Source organism: Haliotis rubra, unplaced genomic scaffold (genome assembly GCF_003918875.1).
Source record: "Haliotis rubra isolate DU_JTF1 unplaced genomic scaffold, ASM391887v1 Scf245, whole genome shotgun sequence".
NCBI lineage: Eukaryota > Metazoa > Mollusca > Gastropoda > Lepetellida > Haliotidae > Haliotis > Haliotis rubra.
Window position 1 is genome coordinate 839,118 of NW_025766503.1, and position 12,927 is coordinate 852,044.

The following is a 12,927-nucleotide window of genomic DNA, read 5'->3' on the forward strand; positions in this document are numbered from 1 at the left end:
GTACAGATTCTAGTACTTTAGCTGGGTTGAGTCTCATCCAAGAAGTAGTTGAGATCTAGGAAGGTGATGTTGTGGTTATGTATGTGATGATCAACAACCAGAAGGGAATGTATCAGTGTACCTAGAAGTAGTTGAGATCTGGGAGGGTGATGTTGTGGTTATGTATGTGATGATCAACAACCAGAAGGGAATGTATCACTGTACCTAGAAGTAGTTGAGATCTGGGAGGGTGATGTTGTGGTTATGTATGTGATGATCAACAACCAGAAGGGAATGTATCAGTGTACCTAGAAGTAGTTGAGATCTGGGAGGGTGATGTTGTGGTTATGTATGTGATGATCAACAACCAAAAGGAATGTATCAGTGTACCTAGAAGTAGTTGAGATCTGGGAGGGTGATGTTGTGGTTATGTATGTGATGATCAACAACCAGAAGGGAATGTATCACTGTACCTAGAAGTAGTTGAGATCTGGGAGGGTGATGTTGTGGTTATGTATGTGATGATCAACAACCAGAAGGGAATGTATCACTGTACCTAGAAGTAGTTGAGATCTGGGAGGGTGATGTTGTGGTTATGTATGTGATGATCAACAACCAGAAGGGAATGTATCACTGTACCTAGAAGTGGTTGTGATCTGGGAGGGTGATGTTGTGGTTATGTATGTGATGATCAACAACCAGAAGGGAATGTATCAGTGTACCTAGAAGTAGTTGAGATCTGGGAGGGTGATGTTGTGGTTATGTATGTGATGATCAACAACCAGAAGGGAATGTATCACTGTACCTAGAAGTAGTTGAGATCTGGGAGGGTGATGTTGTGGTTATGTATGTGATGATCAACAACCAGAAGGGAATGTATCAGTGTACCTAGAAGTAGTTGAGATCTGGGAGGGTGATGTTGTGGTTATGTATGTGATGATCAACAACCAGAAGGGAATGTATCAGTGTACCTAGAAGTAGTTGAGATCTGGGAGGGTGATGTTGTGGTTATGTATGTGATGATCAACAACCAGAAGGGAATGTATCAGTGTACCTAGAAGTAGTTGAGATCTGGGAGGGTGATGTTGTGGTTATGTATGTGATGATCAACAACCAGAAGGGAATGTATCAGTGTACCTAGAAGTAGTTGAGATCTGGGAGGGTGATGTTGTGGTTATGTATGTGATGATCAACAACCAGAAGGGAATGTATCAGTGTACCTAGAAGTAGTTGAGATCTGGGAGGGTGATGTTGTGGTTATGTATGTGATGATCAACAACCAGAAGGGAATGTATCACTGTACCTAGAAGTAGTTGAGATCTGGGAGGGTGATGTTGTGGTTATGTATGTGATGATCAACAACCAGAAGGGAATGTATCAGTGTACCTAGAAGTAGTTGAGATCTGGGAGGGTGATGTTGTGGTTATGTATGTGATGATCAACAACCAGAAGGGAATGTATCAGTGTACCTAGAAGTAGTTGAGATCTGGGAGGGTGATGTTGTGGTTATGTATGTGATGATCAACAACCAGAAGGGAATGTATCACTGTACCTAGAAGTAGTTGAGATCTGGGAGGGTGATGTTGTGGTTATGTATGTGATGATCAACAACCAGAAGGGAATGTATCAGTGTACCTAGAAGTAGTTGAGATCTGGGAGGGTGATGTTGTGGTTATGTATGTGATGATCAACAACCAGAAGGGAATGTATCAGTGTACCTAGAAGTAGTTGAGATCTGGGAGGGTGATGTTGTGGTTATGTATGTGATGATCAACAACCAGAAGGGAATGTATCAGTGTACCTAGAAGTAGTTGAGATCTGGGAGGGTGATGTTGTGGTTATGTATGTGATGATCAACAACCAGAAGGGAATGTATCAGTGTACCTAGAAGTAGTTGAGATCTGGGAGGGTGATGTTGTGGTTATGTATGTGATGATCAACAACCAGAAGGGAATGTATCACTGTACCTAGAAGTAGTTGAGATCTGGGAGGGTGATGTTGTGGTTATGTATGTGATGATCAACAACCAGAAGGGAATGTATCAGTGTACCTAGAAGTAGTGAGATCTGGGAGGGTGATGTTGTGGTTATGTATGTGATGATCAACAACCAGAAGGGAATGTATCACTGTACCTAGAAGTAGTTGAGATCTGGGAGGGTGATGTTGTGGTTATGTATGTGATGATCAACAACCAGAAGGGAATGTATCAGTGTACCTAGAAGTAGTTGAGATCTGGGAGGGTGATGTTGTGGTTATGTATGTGATGATCAACAACCAGAAGGGAATGTATCACTGTACCTAGAAGTAGTTGAGATCTGGGAGGGTGATGTTGTGGTTATGTATGTGATGATCAACAACCAGAAGGGAATGTATCAGTGTACCTAGAAGTAGTTGAGATCTGGGAGGGTGATGTTGTGGTTATGTATGTGATGATCAACAACCAGAAGGGAATGTATCACTGTACCTAGAAGTAGTTGAGATCTGGGAGGGTGATGTTGTGGTTATGTATGTGATGATCAACAACCAGAAGGGAATGTATCAGTGTACCTAGAAGTAGTTGAGATCTGGGAGGGTGATGTTGTGGTTATGTATGTGATGATCAACAACCAGAAGGGAATGTATCACTGTACCTAGAAGTAGTTGAGATCTGGGAGGGTGATGTTGTGGTTATGTATGTGATGATCAACAACCAGAAGGGAATGTATCACTGTACCTAGAAGTAGTTGAGATCTGGGAGGGTGATGTTGTGGTTATGTATGTGATGATCAACAACCAGAAGGGAATGTATCAGTGTACCTAGAAGTAGCCTATCTGGGAGGGTGATGTTGCTGATCTGGGAAGGGTGATGTTGTGGTTATGTATGTGATGATCAACAACCAGAAGGGAATGTATCAGTGTACCTAGAAGTAGTTGAGATCTGGGAGGGTGATGTTGTGGTTATGTATGTGATGATCAACAACCAGAAGGGAATGTATCACTGTACCTAGAAGTAGTTGAGATCTGGGAGGGTGATGTTGTGGTTATGTATGTGATGATCAACAACCAGAAGGGAATGTATCAGTGTACCTAGAAGTAGTTGAGATCTGGGAGGGTGATGTTGTGGTTATGTATGTGATGATCAACAACCAGAAGGAAGGGAATGTATCACTGTACCTAGAAGTAGTTGAGATCTGGGAGGGTGATGTTGTGGTTATGTATGTGATGATCAACAACCAGAAGGGAATGTATCAGTGTACCTAGAAGTAGTTGAGATCTGGGAGGGTGATGTTGTGGTTATGTATGTGATGATCAACAACCAGAAGGGAATGTATCAGTGTACCTAGAAGTAGTTGAGATCTGGGAGGGTGATGTTGTGGTTATGTATGTGATGATCAACAACCAGAAGGGAATGTATCAGTGTACCTAGAAGTAGTTGAGATCTGGGAGGGTGATGTTGTGGTTATGTATGTGATGATCAACAACCAGAAGGGAATGTATCACTGTACCTAGAAGTAGTTGAGATCTGGGAGGGTGATGTTGTGGTTATGTATGTGATGATCAACAACCAGAAGGGAATGTATCACTGTACCTAGAAGTAGTTGAGATCTGGGAGGGTGATGTTGTGGTTATGTATGTGATGATCAACAACCAGAAGGGAATGTATCACTGTACCTAGAAGTAGTTGAGATCTGGGAGGGTGATGTTGTGGTTATGTATGTGATGATCAACAACCAGAAGGGAATGTATCAGTGTACCTAGAAGTAGTTGAGATCTGGGAGGGTGATGTTGTGGTTATGTATGTGATGATCAACAACCAGAAGTGTATCAGTGTACCTAGAAGTAGTTGAGATCTGGGAGGGTGATGTTGTGGTTATGTATGTGATGATCAACAACCAGAAGGGAATGTATCACTGTACCTAGAAGTAGTTGAGATCTGGGAGGGTGATGTTGTGGTTATGTATGTGATGATCAACAACCAGAAGGGAATGTATCAGTGTACCTAGAAGTAGTTGAGATCTGGGAGGGTGATGTTGTGGTTATGTATGTGATGATCAACAACCAGAAGGGAATGTATCAACTGTACCCTACAAAGTAGTTGAGATCTGGGAGGGTGATGTTGTGGTTATGTATGTGATGATCAACAACCAGAAGGGAATGTATCAGTGTACCTAGAAGTAGGTTTGAGATCTGGGAGGGTGATGTTGTGGTTATGTATGTAATGATCAACAACCAGAAGGGAATGTATGAGTGTACCTAGAAGTGGTTGAGATCTGGGAGGGTGATGTTGTGGTTATGTATGTGATGATCAACAACCAGAAGGGAATGTATCACTGTACCTAGAAGTAGTTGAGATCTGGGAGGGTGATGTTGTGGTTATGTATGTGATGATCAACAACCAGAAGGGAATGTATCACTGTACCTAGAAGTGGTTGAGATCTGGGAGGGTGATGTTGTGGTTATGTATGTGATGATCAACAACCAGAAGGGAATGTATCACTGTACCTAGAAGTAGTTGAGATCTGGGAGGGTGATGTTGTGGTTATGTATGTGATGATCAACAACCAGAAGGAATGTATCAGTGTACCTAGAAGTAGTTGAGATCTGGGAGGGTGATGTTGTGGTTATGTATGTGATGATCAACAACCAGAAGGGAATGTATCAGTGTACCTAGAAGTAGTTGAGATCTGGGAGGGTGATGTTGTGGTTATGTATGTGATGATCAACAACCAGAAGGGAATGTATCTGTACCTAGAAGTAGTTGAGATCTGGGAGGGTGATGTTGTGGTTATGTATGTGATGATCAACAACCAGAAGGGAATGTATCAGTGTACCTAGAAGTAGTTGTGATCTGGGAGGGTGATGTTGTGGTTATGTATGTGATGATCAACAACCAGAAGGGAATGTATCACTGTACCTAGAAGTAGTTGAGATCTGGGAGGGTGATGTTGTGGTTATGTATGTGATGATCAACAACCAGAAGGGAATGTATCAGTGTACCTAGAAGTAGTTGAGATCTGGGAGGGTGATGTTGTGGTTATGTATGTGATGATCAACAACCAGAAGGGAATGTATCAGTGTACCTAGAAGTAGTTGAGATCTGGGAGGGTGATGTTGTGGTTATGTATGTGATGATCAACAACCAGAAGGGAATGTATCACTGTACCTAGAAGTAGTTGAGATCTGGGAGGGTGATGTTGTGGTTATGTATGTGATGATCAACAACCAGAAGGGAATGTATCAGTGTACCTAGAAGTAGGTTGAGATCTGGGAGGGTGATGTTGTGGTTATGTATGTGATGATCAACAACCAGAGGGAATGTATCACTGTACCTAGAAGTAGTTGAGATCTGGGAGGGTGATGTTGTGGTTATGTATGTGATGATCAACAACCAGAAGGGAATGTATCAGTGTACCTAGAAGTAGTTGAGATCTGGGAGGGTGATGTTGTGGTTATGTATGTGATGATCAACAACCAGAAGGGAATGTATCAGTGTACCTAGAAGTGGTTGAGATCTGGGAGGGTGATGTTGTGGTTATGTATGTGATGATCAACAACCAGAAGGGAATGTATCAGTGTACCTAGAAGTAGTTGTGATCTGGGAGGGTGATGTTGTGGTTATGTATGTGATGATCAACAACCAGAAGGGAATGTATCACTGTACCTAGAAGTAGTTGAGATCTGGGAGGGTGATGTTGTGGTTATGTATGTGATGATCAACAACCAGAAGGGAATGTATCACTGTACCTAGAAGTAGTTGAGATCTGGGAGGGTGATGTTGTGGTTATGTATGTGATGATCAACAACCAGAAGGGAATGTATCAGTGTACCTAGAAGTAGTTGAGATCTGGGAGGGTGATGTTGTGGTTATGTATGTGATGATCAACAACCAGAAGGGAATGTATCACTGTACCTAGAAGTAGTTGAGATCTGGGAGGGTGATGTTGTGGTTATGTATGTGATGATCAACAACCAGAAGGGAATGTATCAGTGTACCTAGAAGTAGTTGAGATCTGGGAGGGTGATGTTGTGGTTATGTATGTGATGATCAACAACCAGAAGGGAATGTATCAGTGTACCTAGAAGTAGTTGAGATCTGGGAGGGTGATGTTGTGGTTATGTATGTGATGATCAACAACCAGAAGGGAATGTATCACTGTACCTAGAAGTAGTTGAGATCTGGGAGGGTGATGTTGTGGTTATGTATGTGATGATCAACAACCAGAAGGGAATGTATCAGTGTACCTAGAAGTAGTTGAGATCTGGGAGGGTGATGTTGTGGTTATGTATGTGATGATCAACAACCAGAAGGAATGTATCACTGTACCTAGAAGTAGTTGAGATCTGGGAGGGTGATGTTGTGGTTATGTATGTGATGATCAACAACCAGAAGGGAATGTATCAGTGTACCTAGAAGTAGTTGAGATCTGGGGGAGGGTGATGTTGTGGTTATGTATGTGATGATCAACAACCAGAAGGGAATGTATCAGTGTACCTAGAAGTAGTTGAGATCTGGGAGGGTGATGTTGTGGTTATGTATGTGATGATCAACAACCAGAAGGGAATGTATCAGTGTACCTAGAAGTAGTTGAGATCTGGGAGGGTGATGTTGTGGTTATGTATGTGATGATCAACAACCAGAAGGGAATGTATCACTGTACCTAGAAGTGGTTGAGATCTGGGAGGGTGATGTTGTATGTGATGATCAATGTAAATGGAGCAATGTTTGTGTTATACAATAAAATAAAGTCTCACTTTGTATGTTGAGGTAATTACTGAACCCGAGTATTCTTAACCTCATCACTATAAGCAATACACAGTATGTTCCGCTCAAATAAAACAGCTTAACCAATGTTGACAAGGTTTCAACATTACATGATATGTTTTAAAGATGTGAGATTGAATTGTACTAGATTCTATTGAGTTATTTTATTTCATTTTGGCAATAAAATAGCTGAGAGCAGCAATGACTTTTCACTAGCGAAATATATTTTGTGAACTTCCAAACATTTTTGTGAACTTTGGGATTTATACCAGAGACGATATTATCAATGGAAAAATGCTCAAAGAGTACCACAAAGACAATTTTGCCGATATTGCATGTTTTTTTGGGAAAAAAAACCCAGCAAGTGTTAGGGAAAAACAGTTTTTAGCGTTCAAAGATCTGGTATCAATCCCATATCAAGACCACTTGTAAGAATTCTTACAGGTATGTTGTCTTGATGACACTGTGAAAATGACAGATGGGGAGCTATAGCAACGCTTGAATCTGGTACTTTGCAGTGTGATGTCTCCCATCAATACTACAGGAACACTACATGCCACTTCTGCCAACGTTATCAATAGAATGACCTCGTCACATACACAGGCATATCTGCAAGTACAACCTGACAATGTGTTAGGAGCAAAATACACCTTGGACCTGATGGTAGTATATCAGACTGTTTCTTGTGCACAGTGGAGAAGTGTCCTCTTCAAAGGTGAGTCACGTTTCCTTTTTGCTTCTTTGACAGGACACATGCCCTCAGGCATCAAAGTGAATGTAACATGAAGCATGTTCTTTAAGGCTTTGTGATCTGTGGTCAAACAACGGCTTCACAAAGGCCTTAAATATTTGTGATTGAATGTAATTTGAATGCAGTGGGATACCACAATGAGACATGCTTACTAGCTTTTGCAACAGCCCTGGAGTGACACTGCATCCTGAGAATGCCAGACTACATTGTGAGAGTTGTGCAGCAAAACCAACAAGGTCTTCCAATTCTTCCAACAACATTCCAGACCTTACCTAACAACACTGTGTGGCCTGACTGAGGTGAAGGTGTCAAACCTGCTCCAATGCTCAAGGGTGATGCCCATGTAAAACTGCTTCTGAAGCACATTGTATGACATGACCCATTTGCTGATCGCTGCTGCCCTGTGAGCTTTCTTCACACTGACTGCTGCTGATTACAATACTTCCAGAAATCCTTCTGTCTATTTGACATTATTCCATACTGGATGGCAGTAAATTTGTTTATTTGTATTTTTTAGTTCACAATAACTTCGGCCTTGACAATTATTATTTATCAAGAAGCCTCAGTAAAGAATTCACAAGATTTCTTTCAATGCAAAAATGTTTTCATAACCCAAAGCTATTCTTTGAAGTCAGTGTTTCATCTTGTGGTTGTTCATCAGCAATGTTCATCACCTCATCAGCAGCAAAGGTAAGAATAATCATGTTCTACGACCAGCGTGTGCCACATCATCAGAACATGAAAGATACGTGGCACACACACATGTAGTAGTCAGTCCCAAGCTGCTGCCCTGGAAGGATGATTGTCCTGTAGTTGTGAACTCATCAGGGTACATACCATTTTAGCCAGAGGTCTCCTTCCCAATCTGTCCTTGTCACACACATTCTATTACAGCTTTGACTTCATTGGACAATAAAAAATCCAAACTGAAATGCATTTATTTTTTACTCATTTTAAAACTAATTGTCAAGGGGAAAAAGCTGTTTAATTATTTTGATAATTGTTTACTTTGTATTTGTTTTTTCATCTTGTCAAGAGTGTTCATGTCATGGGCTGACAAACGCAGCAACAATGACATTTTCAGTAAGTTAATTACTAAGAGAATCAAAAGGATGTCAGAATTACACACAGTATTAATTGTAATATGATAATGATTGAATATTTGTTTGTGATGAAGAGTTGAGTGTTTGATAAGAACTATTATTAAAGGGACACTGATCTAGACCAATTCCCTGCGATTGGTTGTTGTTTTTGTCATTGTTTACCCCCTGGCTACCTGGCTACCTTGACTGGTTGGCAGCCTCTGCTGCTCCACCCACAAGTGCAATGGACAGTATAAGGGCAACTATTCCAAACATTTTGAAGTTTATTTTCATTGCCCATTGACAAAACGTTTTTACGACTGAAAGAAAACGACAGTCAATGTACGTTTTCATATCTTCGTCATATAATTCAAGCATAACTAAAATATTATTATTATTTTAATCCACTATTTTAGTTTATCTGTGTTTTTTAGAAATTGGAAAATTACTAATATTTGAGCATTTAGTATATTGCCGATGTGAATATTTCATACATACATGAATACAACAAACAGGCTTGAGAAAAGAACAACTTAGTCTTGTGTGCCTCGCATCCAACACATTCCTGATGATAACTTTAATGAAGTGGAATGATTCTGTTCAATGTTACATCAGTTTGAAATGAAACACAATTATTATAAACTACAGCCGAAAAAAATAGTATCACCAATGTCAGGCAGTCATTATCTTCAAGGGATGCATCCACCTATATTCACTTAAATGAATGGTCTGCAGCTGACAAACATGTTCCATGTAACAACGCTGCAACATGTATATAACATTTCAGGATATCCTAACTCTAAACATAACTTTGACAAATCCACTGTGCTTGATAACAGTGATTAATTAATCAACATTATCAGCTACCAGTAATCATTTCATCCATGGTTTCTGGAATTCAACTGACATTTCCTCTCTTGCATCTCTTCCATGTGTATATTACATAACATGTGATACATCAGCCCTGAACATATGGTTGAGTTATTACCCCACACATGAGAAATATTAAATGGGAACCTTTGTCAGGTAATCTGAGTGGTGTTACCACTAATAATTCCTGTTATACATTTATTAACTGAGCATCAAAGGAATGGTGACATTCATAGTCAGGTGTAGATTACACCAGAGATGCCAACCCTGAATCTAAGGATAACGGAGTCATGACTGGCTGAAAGCCAGGCCTGAGCACCAAAACTGCGAGTTGGGGGTGAGTGCGTGGTCAGCTCTGCCATTTCGTTTCACTTTCATACAGACTATGACATGCATTCGGAAAAACTTTGTGAAACTTCATTGTCAATAACACGCAATATACACAATCGACACCCAAATGATCCAACCCTAGGCTTCTGAATGCTTTTACCAGTGTTCACTCAAATAAATCACTTATTTATAATGTCAATACAACCGATCTTGTCAATACAACCGAGTCTTTCCATCTTGTCAATACAATCAAGTCTTTAAATCTTGTCAATACAACCAAATCTTTCAATCTTGTCAATACAACCAACTCATTCAATTTTGTCATTACAACCAAGTATTTTTATCTTGTCAATACAACCAAGTCTTTCCATCTTGTCAATACAACCAAGTCTTTCCATCTTGTCAATACAACCAAGTCTTTCCATCTTGTCAATACAACCAAGTCTTTCCATCTTGTCAATACAACCAAGTCTTTCCATCTTGTCAATACAACCAAGTCTTTCCATTTTGGCATTACAACCAAATACTTCATTAAAGCCATCTCATTATTTCTTGTAGCTACAACTTACTCCCCTTTGTCATTACAATCAACTCATTACGACTTGTAATTAGATTTTATTGTGACTTTTCAAGTCTGCCTCTTTACCCAATCTACATAAAGGTCACATACTAGAGTAAACACAAACCCCAAATTAAAAGAAAATATAATTTTTTAACTAAACCTACCTTGCAATTGCATACAATGATTCACACCTGCTATCACTCACCACTTAATTCTCACAATCACTAAACACACTCACTCTCTTGCCCCTACTCACCCAAGCACGTACATCATACCCTATCATTCACATACACTCACAACACTCAAATATCACAACATTTCAAATCACACACAACAGTTCATACATCAGATGGTATATTCAAAACAAATGCAAAGTAAGCATGAATTAATAGTATACAAGATCAGCACATGTGGAATTTACAATCAGTTCAGATATTTTGTGTTGTTTTAAGGAGTCCTTCTCTAGCATGTAGATCTGTAAACTGTTGACACTGTACTGTGTGTACTTAAGGTGGCATGTCGATATGATCCCAGTCGATCAGTTGGGACAGCCTTACAGGAGGGGCATGTCACTATCCCTAGACACTCAGATGTCACAGTACAAAATGATGGGTGGCTTGTCAGGGTCGATCCCTATTGATCCCTTATGGTGTGTATCACCAAAACAAAAACAAAATATGCTAATTCTGAATTACACTGCCTGTGCACAAAAACAATTTATCACTTTATTCAAACAGTGAAATTGATTCCCTGTTGCAATAAGCCTCCAAACCCATTGCCTCCTTGGTCTGTTGTACATTCCCCCTAGTTACAAACATCAAAACACATTTCATTCCTGTTGTTTGACCCAACCAATTTCTGTATGTCATAAACTCAAATTCGTTCTTCCCTGTTATTAAAATCTACAATAATAACTTTTATAATTTCCATTTTGAACTACATGAGTATATTTTGTGTCTGTACCCAATAAGGCTTAAACAATGCAGGTTATGTGCACCTGGACCTAGAAGGTCAACTCAGTTGCCGCCCTAACGACTCAAGTCCACAGACAACTCATTGATTCCACTGAGATAACCACGCAACCTCCTAATGTCAAGTCCATTACATAACCAAACTGACGTCTCAACTCCTATTCATGCTATTAGTTTAACATTTTCTGGTGTAGTTATTTCCAAACAAGTTACCACCACTAATGTTTCCGGAGATAACACACCAGAGTAGTGTAATGGTGCTTGGAGGCAAGTCGGCTAAGATGATTAGTAAATAAGTGGAATTAATATGGAGATATTGGTGTGATACTTGGGAAGTCAATGGCAATCGTGAGGTGACTGTAAATGTCACCACTAGCACAACCATCCACACGACTAGTGGTGACACCTTCAAGGATGCTTGAGTCAGGTAACTCATTTCTGAAGACCGTTGATGAATAAACACAACAAACTTTCCAGTTGAAATCCCTTTGGTCACGACTACTAACATGACAAAGCATATCAATAGGGATTAATGATGAAGTGTGGAAGGAGCAGTTGATGCCTGGCTGGTGAATCTGGTGCCTGACAGATGGAGATACCTTACCAGCACTAGCGCTTCCTGCAGCCAAAGGAACTACCAGATAAGCTGTGTAGCTGGTCTTGCGTGTTCACGTTTAGCTCTCTGCACCATACGCCAATTACTGTATAGCATGACATGGCAACAAGGTATCTCCCTTGCACTGTGACAACTGGCTCTCAGTTGAGTGGCAACCACCGCCTCAGCCTTGCTAAGTAGCAGCAATGAGACAAACTATCAGGAGGGGGATGGGACATTCAGTTGGAATTGCTAACTGTGCCAGATACACAGCCAATCTGTGACAGAACTGCTTGTACATACTTCCAACCTGTTACTGGCCTGTGTCATATTGCAGGCTTGTGGAAGATTGTTCTCCACAGGCTCACTGGATAAGAAACTCTATACCTGCATACAAGGTGAGAATGTTCTTTATACTGAAAACACATTTGACTGTAGCTGACTCCTTTGATCAATTGTCACCATCAAACAGGCAGTGTTTTTCATGTTGGAGAGACTGCAGGAAGATATACAGCTAACTGCAATATGTAATCACCTGCTAGATGTGAACCAAAATATAAATATAATGTTACAGCTCTGGCATCAACAATGCAAACATACAATAATTCTCAAAAAAAGACATTTTCTGATGAGTAGGACTTTAACCACAGTCAAAAAAAATGGGGATTTTCACATTATTTGTAAGTAAGAATTTTGGGAGATGCAACACATTCTTCACATATCATAAATCTTCTTATTTGTAAGTTATGATCAACACATTTCTATGTCATTAAGTTCAGCATCAGGTAAACGTAAAAGACACATTGGGAGTTTATCACATGAAAGTATCATTGGCCTCACTCAGTAAAAGAAAGGTAGCATCATGACAGCTGACTGATGAGAGACCATCACAATAACTAAAATAGTCAGTAAGAAGAGCTAATATAGTCCAAAAAGACATGTTTTCACTTACTTGCAGTGTGAAGAAGCTTTTGTTGTTTTCGCAGACTCTTCTTTGACAATAGTTTGTGTTATATACAAACCTATACATGCCTCATATTACAAC

General features: G+C 40.1%; 2 protein-coding genes across 2 annotated transcripts in view; one reads left to right on the top strand and one right to left on the bottom strand.

Annotated features, from left to right (window-relative positions):
- LOC124279024 (ATP-dependent RNA helicase DDX1-like) overlaps nucleotides 1-12,927 on the bottom strand; it is a 396,346-nt gene that overhangs the window by 135,031 nt on the left and 248,388 nt on the right.
- The window catches only part of LOC124279037 (probable G-protein coupled receptor 139), a 42,609-nt gene continuing 41,749 nt past the window's right edge, over nucleotides 12,068-12,927 (top strand). Inside the window, exon 1 of the mRNA XM_046714833.1 lies at nucleotides 12,068-12,280. The gene's annotated coding sequence lies outside the window, so the exon portion shown is untranslated. The remainder of the gene's footprint in view (nucleotides 12,281-12,927) is intronic.